Source organism: Daphnia pulicaria, chromosome 7 (assembly GCF_021234035.1).
Source record: "Daphnia pulicaria isolate SC F1-1A chromosome 7, SC_F0-13Bv2, whole genome shotgun sequence".
Taxonomy (NCBI): domain Eukaryota; kingdom Metazoa; phylum Arthropoda; class Branchiopoda; order Diplostraca; family Daphniidae; genus Daphnia; species Daphnia pulicaria.
The window spans coordinates 3,972,159-3,987,312 of NC_060919.1; the positions used below are offsets into that span (position 1 = coordinate 3,972,159).

Sequence of the window (15,154 nt, forward strand, 5' to 3'; positions counted from 1 at the left end):
ATGTCTATATATTTTCTACAGATAGCCTAATAACAGCCCCTATATCTTCACTTTTGTTCAAGTAGACACAATAGGGTCCGTGCTTAGCATTTTATATAGGTAAATATTTTAATTGATAACAGCACACGAGTTCTATTTTATATAAAATGATATTCAGCTTGCTGCTGCACGCTTGCATGTATGTATATGTAGACTATATTCTCTTAAACCAAGCATTATAATATATAGGCTCTCTCGTTCGGTCTATATAGACCGATAATATATGCTTAAGGGAATAGCTACTGCCACCCTCGTATATTATAGTGCTGATGGCCGTATGCTGTGCTGATGCAGCACACAGCATGTATATGATATTCATTCAAAAAGGCTTATATTATGTACGTATGGCTGGGCCGTGACATTATAATATAGACACAGAGCTTGAACACAGTCTTATAATATCCCAGCCGGAATATCGTACAATAATGAGCCAACCGGGGCGTCTAAAAACAAAAGCCTTGTTTTAATCATTTAAGCATGAATTTAAAGTAAGTCTTATCAGCAGGCACAGAGCGCAGCACTGATGAAGGGCTTAAACGAGGAATATATAACAGATCATGTTTAAAAGACAACTGGCTGTTGTCTTTATTATATATCATCCAAACTGTAAAACTATAACGAGGGAGAGAGAGAGAGATCTATAGAGTGCTGCTGCTGCTGTTCCTTCAACCTGCCAGCATCACGCGAGAATGTAAGTTGACAGCAGTCTGAATCTTGCTGCTGGCGCTGTGTGCTGTGGCGTAGTATATTGTGTACACAGAGGATCTCTTATCTTTTCACTCTCTATCCTCATCAATTCTGAAAGCATTCGCTTGTTATTCTCTCCATTTTCGGGCGCAGAGTGAAATTTTAAAAAAGAAAGTATTTTTATAGATGCTGTTGTATTATCTAATCTATCAATCATTGTATATTCTTTATAATGTAAGAGCAGCAGCAGCATCCCTCTATTTATATATCCAATGGCAAATAAATATTTCTATAATATAAACCTATTTTAGAGCAGCACATCATCTGTTATGTGGGCTGTATAATAAATATTTTCACAAATTATTGGCATCAGTTTATACATCAGCAGTTATATAACATACAACGTTGGTGAGCCCCGTATTATATATCCAATATGTTAGCCAACAAGCTAAAATATAAATAAAGTTTAATAGCAAGAGAATAAAGTATGTGCATTTGCTGTGCATGTTGGCCAAAAGGATCGATGCAACTATCATTTTTCGTATACATTTTGCAATAAAAAGTTCAGTATAGTATATAATACCATTCTGGACATAATATATAAACAGAATGTCGTGTCCAAACTATAATAATGGCGACAGCACCGACTCGTTTGAATTGTGATATTATTGATGCAACCAGCAGACGAAAAAGCAGCAGTTTGCTGGAGACGATATAGCCTAGCCTAGTCAAATGAATATCCTGTGGTGTTGATATAAGTAAAATATCTAAACGAACATGTAGCCTATTACTAGATAACCTTATTTTTATTCGAGTCAAAAATATATATTTATACATGGGAAATATAAATTTGTAACAAGTTTAATATTGGACCCTGTATAATAGCGAGTCGAGCAGGAGCAGCAATAATATAAGCAACATGGACGTGAAAAAGAGCTATTTATAGTCTATATATAATGTTGTATCGATCAAACACAGCACGGGCGAGTGTGTGTATATACACACAGCAGTGCGGGGCTGAATGGGCCGGATGCGTGTTGTCCATCAAAAGAGGTTATTTTATATATTTATATATAGCACAGCAGGCCCTGCTGCTGTTTGCTGCTGCTTTACCGCGATATGTGTGTGTACATAGTATAGATTTCATATATATTTCTACTTGCTGACCCCCTGTATATCTATATACAGATAGATATAGCATGTACGCACATGTATATAATTTCCTTTTTCTGATGGATTTGTGTTTGTTGGCTGTTCTGTACGTGATGGCAACGTGATTATTCTAGGAAAAAAAAATAGATATGAAGTTATAGACGTCCAGCAGTTAGGATTTGTTGCATTTTTGCGATGTAGAAACAAAATCAAATGCAAGTATCGAATAAATATAGGCCCTATTTACAAGTTGTAGATTGTTTTCACACTGGGAAACTGGAATTAAATTTACAAAAATTTGCATTTCTGATGTAACTGTGAAATGTATCGAACTTGAGAGAAATGAATTATATATGTATTATTTAGAATAGATGGAACTCAGCACTCTGTATATCGAGTGTTAGGCTATACTAGTACCACCGCAACAGCAGCAGTGGTCTGTGTATATCAAATAAGATCAACTTGTTGCTGCTCTCCACGGTTGGGATTCTGTATACATCAACACTATATATTTTCTCCTTTTCGTAATAAACAACACAGACACATATAAATAGGCTCTTTTTGCGCTGAATCGCTGATGACACCATCCATCGCGGTTACATAGGAACAGAGGCAAGGATTATGTTATACGCCATATAAATATAATAAGCTCAAAATATCCTACAGGCCTGTTTGCATACAACAATGTTTCGTATATATAAGTACTGCGCGGATGCTGACATAAAAGATATAAAATATGAGCTTTTTACAGAAAACTATATGTATAATAGGCAAGAGAAATGAACAGGTGTTAATACATAAGCCTACTACGCCATATACGTTGTATGTGTCATCTCATGTAAAATATAAAGTTATTACCAAAAGTCTATATAATATATCATATAATTTCTAATAGGTTATTCGAGAATTATATTTCTAATTACTATTTGTCGGTGTTTGATTGCATATGTGATGTATATTATAGAAGAAATGAATAATACGCAGCAGTAGTACATCAGCAGTGCTGTAGAGAGAGATATGTTGCCCATATCATCAGCTGTGTTGCTATCGGTGCTGTCTAATAATCAGCATTTCTGCTGAAAATCGCGGCTGATGCGTATATAGTTTTTGTGGACGTGACACGCGATGCACATCACATGTATATATTTCTTTGTAGCTGTATATATTTCAGTACGTAAATATATCTATATATGTGCAGGGAGGCAGCAGACAGTTGGGCGGTATCGGGTTGTCACGGTCGTCGGGACGGGAATATTGCGTGTCACTCGATATAGCTATTTAGCCATCCAGATTATATAGGTACGCTGCTGCTGCTGCTCGCACGAATTATATAGGTGATCACTACTAGGCTACCGCACACTGCTCTCTGCTGTGTAAATATCTATAGCTAGATTTATAATACATCACTCTTTGTGGTGCGATTGATTTATATCTTATTCTGTTATTTTAAATGCATCAAAATCTACTATCAAATAGTCTAGGCATATTCTACAGTCGTGGCTGAAAGTTTGTATACCTTGTGCTCAAATATACGCCTTTTTACTCTGTATTGGCGGGTAGTGTGAGCCTATCACCAGAGAAAGGGGTTGTTATTTGTTCGCATTTTTCCTTGTTAACCCAAACCCCTCTACCCCCTCTTTTCTTAACTCTACCCTTTAACATCACTAACTATTTTACCGCGAAACGGGAGACGGTTAAGCAACCCTTTTATTGAACGCAAAATGAAATTTACGAACGCTTGATTAGCAAGAGTTCTAGAATTAAATGGTGGCGTGACAGAATAGTGGCAATTAATAGAATCTGTCTATCAGCCTTATTTTCTATTCATTTAGCGTCAGGCAAAAGGGTTGCTTAACCGTCTGCCGCATCGCGGTAAAATAGTTAGTGATGTTAAAAGGTAGAGTTAAGAAAAGAGGGGGTAGAGGGGTTTGGGTTAACAAGGAAAAATGCGCACAAATAACAACCCCTTTCTCTGGTGATAGGCTCACACTACCCGCCAATACAGAGTAAAAAGGCGTATATTTGAGCACAAGGTATACAAACTTTCAGCCACGACTATATCAAATATAATGATATGGAATTAATGGGTGAAATTTAAAAAACAATTTTAATCGGACTTTTATATTTTAACTGCTGGGCATTCGATTTAAAAGTTCGGCGCATTGTCGCCAGCAGTATCAAACGTCACAACATATTATTAAGCCATCAAATAGAAGTGTATATACCATAAATGGTGAAATCATGGCCTATAAGGCTATAAGTGTGTTGTAGATAATAAAATAACGACAACGCTGTAAAGTTTTCAGCTGCTTTGATTTATACTACTATATAGGCTATAGCGACGTGCATAGACTTTAGAGGGGTTTATAATACTATAGTATTATAGTACGGATCGAATATGCATGTGCTGCTGGACAAAATATATAAAAGGAAGAAATTATTTTTAAATAGGATGATATATAATAGGCTGGGCTATAGCTATAAATAATATCTGATATTCTGGTCGTATAATATAAAGGTGATTTATGATGAGGGTCACGTCCGGGGTCACGTCACATGGACACATGGGGAACTATATACCAGATTATACCGACCCCTTTCATACTCAGAAATAGATCTTGTATTACATCATTTGGTATATTATATAGTATGGTAACATTTATTGGCTAATATTATATAGATTTAAGTTACTACATTGCACGATAGAACGTGTACTATATTATATTATTACATGTCTATACTTGTTTTGACCTTTGCCTGTTACATAATATGTTGGAAATGTATTGATTATATAGTATAGCCTACAAATCCTTTATATAAAATGCCTATAGGAACGCGAAAGATCCGATCGCGAGTTACATTTATGAACATAGTATGCTGGGCCATATATTTATATAGATAATTTATTGTCGTAGAGATTTGGTGAGAAAATTAAGGGATTTATTTATTAACTGGGTCTATATTGACAACATGATATTTATAACAGTGCCAATCACATTTAAAGACCCTGTACACGTATATACGAATATTCGTTTATATATTGTTTGTGTCTTTTCTTTTCTCTTTTATTCGGATCGATGACCTCGCCATCTATCAATAAATGATGCCCATCTACATTATGCAAATTCAACTCTCTCGCCGGGGCCCCCAAGCATCTCTAATATATATTTCCTGTAGCCTACATGCACCGAAAATAGAAATGGGAATAAAACGATATATATTCGTCCAATCTTCGTCTTCTTCTTCTCTGCTCCCGAGTGATGTAATAGTTTCACGTTCCACTTGACTTTTGCAACAACAGCAGAACCGGCAGAACCCTTTTGCCAAAAAAGAAAGAAACTGATATTCACAAGAGAGGAAAAAGTTCAATCGAAATCTTTTGCGACGCTGTATATTTATTACATAGTAGCCTACATCCTCTCTCGGCGCCAAAAGCCGAGACCATCAAATTTGCATGAATGGAAAATGATTCCTCGCTCTCTTGCACATTTCTTCCGCTTTTCATCTATATATTATTCCCCACAACAATTTGCATGCCGAATATATATCCGAGTTCGTATATACACATAGCCTAAAGGTATATATTTTATGCGTACACGTATTCATAAGAGAGTCGCCATGGTAATATACAGGAGAGCGTCAGCCTTCGATGATTTTATATAGATGTAAAAGGAGATAATGCTGCTGAGTGCAATTAATTAGCCTACATTTAATATTTGATGTCTTATTTACGTGTATACATTTTTACATCGATTAAGTAGGCCTATAGTGTACTATACAACAGCTTGTTTTATATTTGCATATGTAGGCCTATAATCAAAATGTTCTTATTATGTAGTATTGGTGGAGATTTAAACTATTTTTATTTTGCTGCTTGCTTTGTAGCCTATATGATCACATTGGATAAACGGACCCATGGAAACTTGTCAACAAGTGCCAAAGAGGAGCCACAGGGTCGAGCGAGATTCATCAGCGCCGCTGGATGCTGTTGGGTGACGAGTAGGCCTAATAGCGCTAATGAATTGGAAATGCTTTCATCATCAAATGGTTATATGCAACAGCACGTATCACCACCTCCATCACACGAGTCCGTGACCCACTCCCGCTGGTGATGTCATACATTGTTGTAGGCTAAATCACGGTAAATCATAGTTTTCTATCGGCGATTAAATTTTGAAATAGGCCTACAGAAATATGTGATGTTTTCCATCAGACAATTGAAATATATGGGGGTGTTAAAGTGTTCGAAAATATATGATAAACTAAATCCAATTCTTGATTGAATTATAAAAACTGCCATCTATTAGGCCTATACGTATAAATATCTGCATCGTGCATTGGCATAGTTATGTCGTTCATGTATATAGCCTTTTCTCTGGCTAAATATGTCATGTAGGCCTGGTTGATGTGCTTTTGTGTGTGATGGACGCAGATGATGATTGAACGCGAGCTGCTGGGCGTTTTCATTCATTTGCTGGCTATATACATAAATTCACTTTCGTCTGCTGTGTAGCCTATATATATTTCATCATCATTCTTTTTTCTGCTGATATTGACTTTTTGAAAAGTCGCTGTAAATTAGATATTCACTCCCCATGGCGCGATCAGCACGTTCGGGAGAAGAAAAAAAGACGAGGATTGCGCAACTAAGAAAAATGGGATATATTCATTTCACTCAGTCAGCATTCTATTCAATTACCAGGCGCTACACATGTATATGTATGGCGCTATACGTGCTATATGTAGACACCTAACCTATTTCTATACATGTGCAAAACGAAGTCAATGTGTTATTTATTTATAGATATATAACAAGATGGTGGACGCCTATATTAATCTATTCGATTATATAAACGAGATCAAGGACAAGACAGAGCAATTGTAGACCTAATTCTATTATAAATGTGTATTAGATAGAAGGTCGCCTAAATAGCTATAGACGTGCTATGCATTAGATATGACGACACACTGGAATATCTAAAACAACGAAAAGGAATCAAACATCAACTTGTATTACGTCAGCTAAATATAGAAACAACAAACTTTTCTTTTTCGAATCGTATAGGACAACTCTTCTTTGGTAATAGATATATATAGGCTTATAATCCCACGTTTCCCTGCTGTGTGTGATGCACACGTGATTGTTTATGCATTCATTTGAAATGCTGTGGAAAAATAGACAGCAGACGTCGCTTGACAGCAGCAAATGCCCTTTACATAAATAGTATAATTCCGTATAATTCCACGTATATAAAACAGTAGCGAGACTATAAGTCGACAGCTCGAGAAAGAATTATCCGCAGTTTTATCTATTTATTATATTATAATGTAATGTTTGATGCGCAACAGAAGCGCAAATGGCTGATGGAGATAATTGTGTTGTATAGGCTTTGATATCCACTATTGTATAAAGGGCTAGAGGCTTAGATGCTATATATATCGTCTACAAATGAATTGGCGAATGATCAACACAACTGGACAGCAGCAAGAAGTTCGTTTAGATTATAAATCTATACGCTCTATTATAATAGATGCTGTCTATGTATATCAAAGTGTATTTCATGCTATATATCCTACAAGTCGTTTTCTTCGGTTGTCTTCGTTCCACCTCCCAACGGGATACATATATACATAGAGAATGAGAAGAGAGTCTTTTCCATTTGCCAATGACTTATATCTCTCGTTAATTCGTTATTTGGCTAAATGGAAAACATCTCAAAGTCGATATTACTTATATAGAGCGAGCGCAACAGCATGCTGCTATGCACACTCTTTGTTGTTATACACACAGTAGCAGCACTGGCACTAACAGCTGTGCTGTTAGATATACATAACTAAATCTATTCCCCTGCTGATGGCATCAGCATCCATGCATGCTGCTGCTGGTGCCATTGTTTGTTTCGTGTTCACTTTCTGATGGGCCGACAGGGACGCGGATAAGGGACGAATCGATTGGTATCCACCACCGATGAATAGAATAACCCACAGAAGCAGCAGCGCTTTGGGTGTATTAGTATAAGTACCCTATATAATAATATAAGAGACTCACCTATATATTTTACTATATTTTAGAGATATAAATCCCCGCGCGCTGGCTTGAAATTGCTTTATAGAGTTTCTGCTGAGACTGTACACACACTCGGAAGCATCCAGCTTCATCCTTAGGCCTATAGGCCTATATAATTTACATAGGGTAGATATATGTTGGCCTTCATTACAATGCATATATACAGCACACCCCGGGGAATTTCAAGGGATATATTTTTATCAAAGTGCATTGTCCTGTATATATCGTATAGATGTCAAAGTATTAGAAAGATTATAGCAATATGGCGAAGTAGATTTTATTATATTGGCCCTGTGATGCCGAACTCTCTTGCATCTCAATCTTTTATTTTTATTTTTTTATTATTGGAATAATAATGGCAAAGAAAAAAAGTTTATAGAACTTTTTTTTATTTTAAAAATATTTCTTCTCGGAGACATCAAAATAGGCGCACATGTATAAAGGCATCGAGGCAATGGATCTTGAATAAAAAATGACCTTTTGACGTTTTATATATCTGACGGGGGAAATAAAGGACATGTATAAAATATTTTATAGTATGGCCATTTCATGCAGAGTTTTTCGTTTGTTTATAGAGATTTTTGCCGAGAATAAGATAGAGCAGATAGAACCCCCAGCAATAAAACAGTCCAGCATGTACACAATTAAGCAACTTTATTTTTTTATTTATACAGACGTAAAAAGAAAACGTGATATTTTTTTTAAAAAGGTCGGCCATTTTAAATTTTTTCATGCATTTATTTCACTTCTTTCGGCTTCCTGGTAAACTGTGTGCTGGCTGTTTCGGTCTTACAGATTTTTAATTGGGGATTTTGTTGCAAATTTTTTTAGTTTGATCTCCACTGTGGTAGGAGTGCTCAGTGTAACTTGTTGAGGCGAACTGTTTGATCCTCAAAGAATCCCGATCCTTTCAGTGGATGGTGAGAAAATCGATTTGATTGTTGAGCGGTAGGATTCAATCAATTTTTAATTTATATCGATATCTTAACAATGACTAATTAGAATAGTAGTGTCGTCTGCTATGATTGTGTTTTGCAAGTTTCGTAATGATGAGACCACGAAGCATGCCAGGAAGTTTGAGATTTCAAAGTAAACGGAAAGATAACTCTTTTGAAAATGTACCTGGCTGCACGAAAAGACAAAAAAACAAATAAAATGGCTAAAATGTTTGATATTCGTGTGATGTGTGTAAACTTTGGTGTCGTGACTCTCCATGCTCTCCACTCGATGCTTTTTGGCGGGTAAATGTAACTAAGAATTACAAATGCAAATATTGTGAGAGCTTTATGTTGAGTTAAATCTTTTTTAAATTTGCTGAATGTTAGTTTGTGACTGGCATGTAAGACCTGTTTCGATGAATGGCAGTTTGCACTATCTAACTTTTTTCTTTCGTGCAGATTTGAGGCCAGAGCCAGTCATCGTAACTACAAAATGTGCTGCAGTTCTTCTTGTGTCAAGTTGTCATCAGTCTATTTGTTTCACCTGTCATCAACAACTATTTCAGCAACATCGCCTGGGTATAATGATTTTTGTAATTTTATTAACCTGTGACCTGCTAGATGTTTTGATTATTCATGACTTTCAAAATTGTAGTGTATTTCAAAGAAACCTTCAATTCTTTCATTTATTAGAATTTGGGTTTAATGTTTCATTTTCAACTTTTCCCTACTTGTTGTTTCTGTAAACATTTTTCGTAACCCAATTTTTATTTTTCATTTCCAGATAAACAGCATCCCATTCCATTGGAGAAACTGCCGAGGATGTCGATCGAGTTACGGATCTCTTCTTCCCCTTTCGATTAAATGTTCTCGTGTACGCCCATGTGAATGTGGGGGTATTCACGAGGTCACTCTTTCAATTCCCTATCCCTCGTGTAGTTCAACTCTTTTCAGCGGATGGATGGATGGATCACTTGTTGATGTATGCCTGACCGTATCATCCCAGGCTTAAAGGTAGGACATTTCTCTCTATTCTTTCGTTTTGATGTTTTTGGTGGCGTTTCGTGATCATAGAACTACGGAAATTATTCCTGAGCTAGGCTGGTGATTGGAACTGTTTTGCCGTTTTTGTTTTTACTCAGTTCATTAAATAACTCCTTGGGGCTTGGACTGCAGATCAGGCTTGTTTTTTGTAACTCACAATTTTGCCTGTTTGGGATCGAACGATCAAATTCGAAAATGTTTCAACTTTATAAACACTTGAAACATTTTTCTGACGAAGAGCTGAGCACGTACCCACAGCAAATGACGAGTTCAATTTCATTTCCTCATCTGTCCGTTTTATTTTATCCACGTCGTTTCTCTGTTTAGGCCAACAAGCCTAGAAATTTGACAAATTGTCGTTGGCTCCTTCTCGTCCGTCGTACAATTCCACGAATGTAGCGCAGCATCTAATCGTTTCTTTACTCCACATTCATCGTGCATATTATCATTTGTCCATTTTTCTGGTAGATTTGTAAAACTAAAAAGTGGTTCTGGCGTATTATATACGCACATCAAAAACGCGCATGAATGAATGAATGAATGAATGGGGAAAAGAGAGAGAGAAGTTGCAAGCACTGGCTTATGAATAATAACAAATGTTGGCTATTGAAAAAAGATAAAAAGGGAGTTCAGGGGATACACACTCGCCTCATTGTACTCTTTCTCTGATATATATAGATATATACACACGCCAAATCCAAGTGCCGCATCCCACTTTGTGGTGGTGGTGGGACTGGGTGGTACAGCCCGCAGGGTTTTTGCGTCATCCACTTCAATTGTGGGCTCATACTCGTAACGTCGTTCAACCCGACGTCATTTCCAGTTTTGTCATTCATTTTATGCAGTTTTTTCTCTTTTTCTTTTTAAAACTTTCGGTCTAGGGTGCAGCTTCCTGTATATTTATTTGAGTAGATAGATATAGATATAATAAATGCATACAGGAATGACGCAATGTAGGATAGATGGGCGATATCGTCCTCCGCACATCGCATTACTCTCGATCGCCCTCGCGTTTCCGTTGTCGTACACAGGGAATATATAAATATTGGATTCGATCTCTCTTGGCACATACATGGCCGTGGAAGCATTTTCACTCTTTTATCTATTAGATACTATAGGTTTGACCTTTTGACTTGATTTTTTCCCTTCTATAATATATAAGATGAGATGGTAAAAAAAAGGGGCGTTATTGTATTATATTCGAACCAATTTGTACCTAATAATATCTAGAGAGAGATTGGATGACACGTGAACTTTGGCTATAGGTTATTTTTTTCTTTTGAGATTATTCCCAGATGAGCATCGAGGACGCACACAATGCAATTGATATCTCGCGTTGTATAGATACCCCCCCAAAACATGAGTCAGCTATCCCTGGCAGCTCGGCTGGGCTATACAACTCGGCTAATCAGAATAGATGTGGAGAGTTTCTGTGTAACGCAATTATATGTGTAGACACTCGCGGAAAGAAATCAGCAACAATCCAACCAGGGAGCAGCAGCAGCAGCGTCAGCCAATGTGATATGGTTTTGTGTCATATCATTTCTCTACTATATCTATTTCATTGCTTTGCTGAAGGTTATCCAAATAATTAAGCGACAAATTGGACTAATCAATTGAATTGAGGACCCCCTACTGCTGCTGCTGCTGTTATTTCTTGCTGATATTTCGCGTGAATTTTTCTCTGTTGCCAAGTCGATATGATCCACGTGCCGTTATGATTGACCTGTCGTGGCGTGTATAACCTTCACACAATTTTCATTTCAGATTTTTTTTGGGTCTTAGACTTTTTGTGATGGATCCAAGTTTGGCCAATAAAGGTGCGTGATTTCAACGTCTGTCTAACTTTGATTGATTGACGAAGATTTTCAAAGTGTTGATTTCATTCATTCTAGTTTCTAGGCAGAATGGTTCGACATTTGGAGACGTGTAAGAGCCAGCAATGAAGCGGAGTCGACTTGTATAGTTTTCTAATAAATAGACGTAATAGCAGAAGCAGCAGCAGCAGCAGCAGCTCTCCACTGTCGGAATGAGCGTGATTTATTGAGTGCTGCTTCTTGTTTCCTTGGCTATTAGATTCTTCTTCTTCTTTTTAAAGAGATTAGTTGTAGTGTTGCTGATTTGAACTCTCGACAGTCTCTTACACACTAATGATCAGCATCCCACTCGTCGCCCCATTTGATATGGAATGTTTTATCATAAGAGCCCGCCCAGCCCTATTTAGACAAATCACTTGAACTGCCAAATAAGCTTCCTTCTTAATTTTATTTTTAATTTTTTTGAATATTTTCCCCCCATCCGTCAGTTGATTTCTCACTATGGCAAATCCCGCCGTGCAATCGAACGAATCAATCAAGTACTCTATTGCGTCTAGTCTAAAGAAAAGCTCTCACACTCATCGACTTACGTCATCCTATCAATATTTCAGATCTAGATACAACCAAGTGCTGCCGCCTCGCCCTTATCACATAGATCCCCCAAAAGAATTGTTTTCTTTCCACCCCTTTAGACTTGTGTCGAGTGCTGTGTGTGTGTGTGTGCTAATGGCTCCATTACACACGGCTCTTTTGTCTCTTCTCTCTCTCTCTCGGCTTGATGATGCCCTTCATCGCCACCCCTTTCATTCTTCTCTAAACAAGTTTGTTTTTTTATTATTCTTCTTTTTCTTTCGAGAGTTTTCTCCCCCACATTTCTTTTATGTGTGTAGGACACAGCAGCAGCAGCGCTGGCGCGTCGCTTTTCCCTTTCTTATAGCACCAGCAGCGGCTCGATCAATACTACTCTTCTCCGTCTATCTAGACGGCGTGCAGTGCTTTTTCTCTCTATATATATAAGACGTGGCTGCTGCTGGCCGAGTCCACAACTCCCATCAGAAGCAGCTCATCTCTCTCTTCTCTCTCCTGCGCGTCAAAAGCTTCTCTACACAACTCTAGATAGGTTTTTGTACTTTATCGGCCGCCCAGCGCGTGAAAAAGTTTTTTTTTTTTTTTTTCCTTTTTTTTTTTTTACGTAATGACGATGGTGCTGGCGCCTCGATCCTTGTCATATCAAAAGAGAGAGAGAGAAAAAAAGGGAGTTGATGGGTTACATCCAGCAGAGTCCACGACCCTAATACAGTTTCTTTTCTTTTGACTCTCCCCGCTGCTGGTGGTGGAGGCCAAAGTTGTTGGATGAAAGCCCGAGCAATCATATCTATCCGTGCTCATCTTTTCTTTTCTTTTTTTTTTCCTGTAAAGAAGAGAAGGCCTTTTATTCTTATTAGATTTCAATTGTTGTTCCATTTCATTTTCAAGTTTGTTATATTTTTTTTTAGTTTGGAAATGATTTCAAGTTGGATGATAAGTTTAGGCACCGTTACATCTTTGATCAATGTTAATCAATCATCGATTCGTACATCGAAATGATATCAGACGGGTATAAAGGAATGCTGGCTGATATTATTCTATGGGCATGTGTCTGGATTGATAGACGGCGGATGAGGAATCTAGAAAGGATGTGATGTGTGGCGACGTTGGGTTTTCGAATAGAGAGTATGAGATTACACTACGTCGACCACCGTCAATGGATTATGGATTAGATAGATTCTTATTTTCCATCTTCTTTTCCTATTTTTTGTTTCTTGGTTGGGTGATTCTTGTATTATTCGCCAAGGATCAAGTTGATGTCTCATCTGTACACGTCTCTCCATTGTGCTGAAGGAAAATCATTTCCTATACGCAGCCCTATACACAAACCGAATGTCCCGCGTATGGGTCCATTATGATTTGCGGTCCATCGCATTATGATCATCCCTTTGTGTGTGCACGAGATCGGCTGATGGAAATGTAGTAACTTGTGCCCTGCGGTTGTTATTATCTATCTTTCTAAACAATCGTGAAACATCATCAGGGGGGAGATGTATGAGATAACAAGTTGTCAGGGATACCAATCATCGCTGCTATTTGATGTTTGATGTCTGGTGATGACTTGTGCTCTTGTGCTGGATGGAATTCAACTGCCCAGCTGGTGCCAACAGCAATACTAGACCAGTAATAATAACATACGTACGTACGTACGTAGATACAGGATAAAGAGATGATTAGTAATTCATGGCCACAGTTGATTGAGCGCCCATCCACCGCGCCGCCCTATCAAAACATGTGTACACGCTTTAGAGACGTCCATAGATCAATTGATGTGTAAATAAATGAAGATGGTCTCCCTCTAGTGGTTGGCCTAGTACACATTGATCAACTCGTGTGTTGTCCCCATCAGCAGCAGCACTGGGGGGAAAATAGAAATTCTTCCGATTTGGTTGGGAGTTGATTCGAATTAAAGTTGAGTTTATTTTTTGCTCTCGACAAACATATAAAAGGTTGGCTATCAAATCTTTGATGGCGAATTCGTGTAGGCTATATGGCATCACCGAAAAAAAGGTCCCCGTTTTTATGTATCTCAACCGGACACGGCACCTCTTAATTTGAACAGAGCGCTCGTGTATCTTATTTTTATACAGTCCGTCTGGTATAATATGTATGGGATACGCATCTATACAGACGTCACAACACGTGTAATATAAATAAACAGTCGTCGTCTGTTTGAGAACTATACTACACAGAGGAAAGGCTTTTTTTTTGTTTCTTTTTCTTTTCTTTTATGGATGTGTGTGTGTGTGTGTGGACAAACGTTGAGCTCGGGAATATATAAAGACGACGGCAGAAAGAAATATATATTATAGAGTCTAAATGCGATGAGGATATATTGCTGTACTCTGTACTGTATGTACGCTGGCGTCTCGTCATCAAAACCGCCCAACACAAGGCTGCTGGAAAAAATAAAGGAATAAAAGGTATGTACTGAAGGCCGCCCAGCACAGCACAGCACACACAAACTGCACTATAGCTGCACTATAGCTGTATAAAAATATAGGCTACACTTTCCATTTTATGTTGTGAATAAAAAAGCAAAAGTATATACTTTCTTTTTCCATAGTCTTGTATATATATTCCTTGTAGCGAACAATATAGAAAGCGGATGGTGGTGCTGGTGCTGGCTGGGCTATACTTTATTATATAAAAGCTGCCAGGAGAGAGAGAGAACTGGGTCGTCAATCGTAATCAATCCACCAGACCAAAGCAGGGCTGGGTGCGTTTGAGACGAGGGAAATTGGATTTGATCAAAAGTTGTAGACTATAGGTGGTGCTGTATGTATATATGTAATAGATCTACATCAATCTGATTATCAATA

At 37.7% G+C, this 15,154-nt stretch overlaps 1 protein-coding gene across 1 annotated transcript in view; it reads right to left on the reverse strand.

The window, feature by feature from the left end:
- Positions 1-5,748, reverse strand: part of LOC124349654 (gamma-aminobutyric acid receptor subunit beta-like) — a 46,974-nt gene extending 41,226 nt beyond the window's left edge. The window contains exon 1 of the mRNA XM_046800422.1: positions 5,736-5,748. The gene's annotated coding sequence lies outside the window, so the exon portion shown is untranslated. The remainder of the gene's footprint in view (positions 1-5,735) is intronic.
- Positions 5,749-15,154: the final 9,406 nt, after the last annotated feature.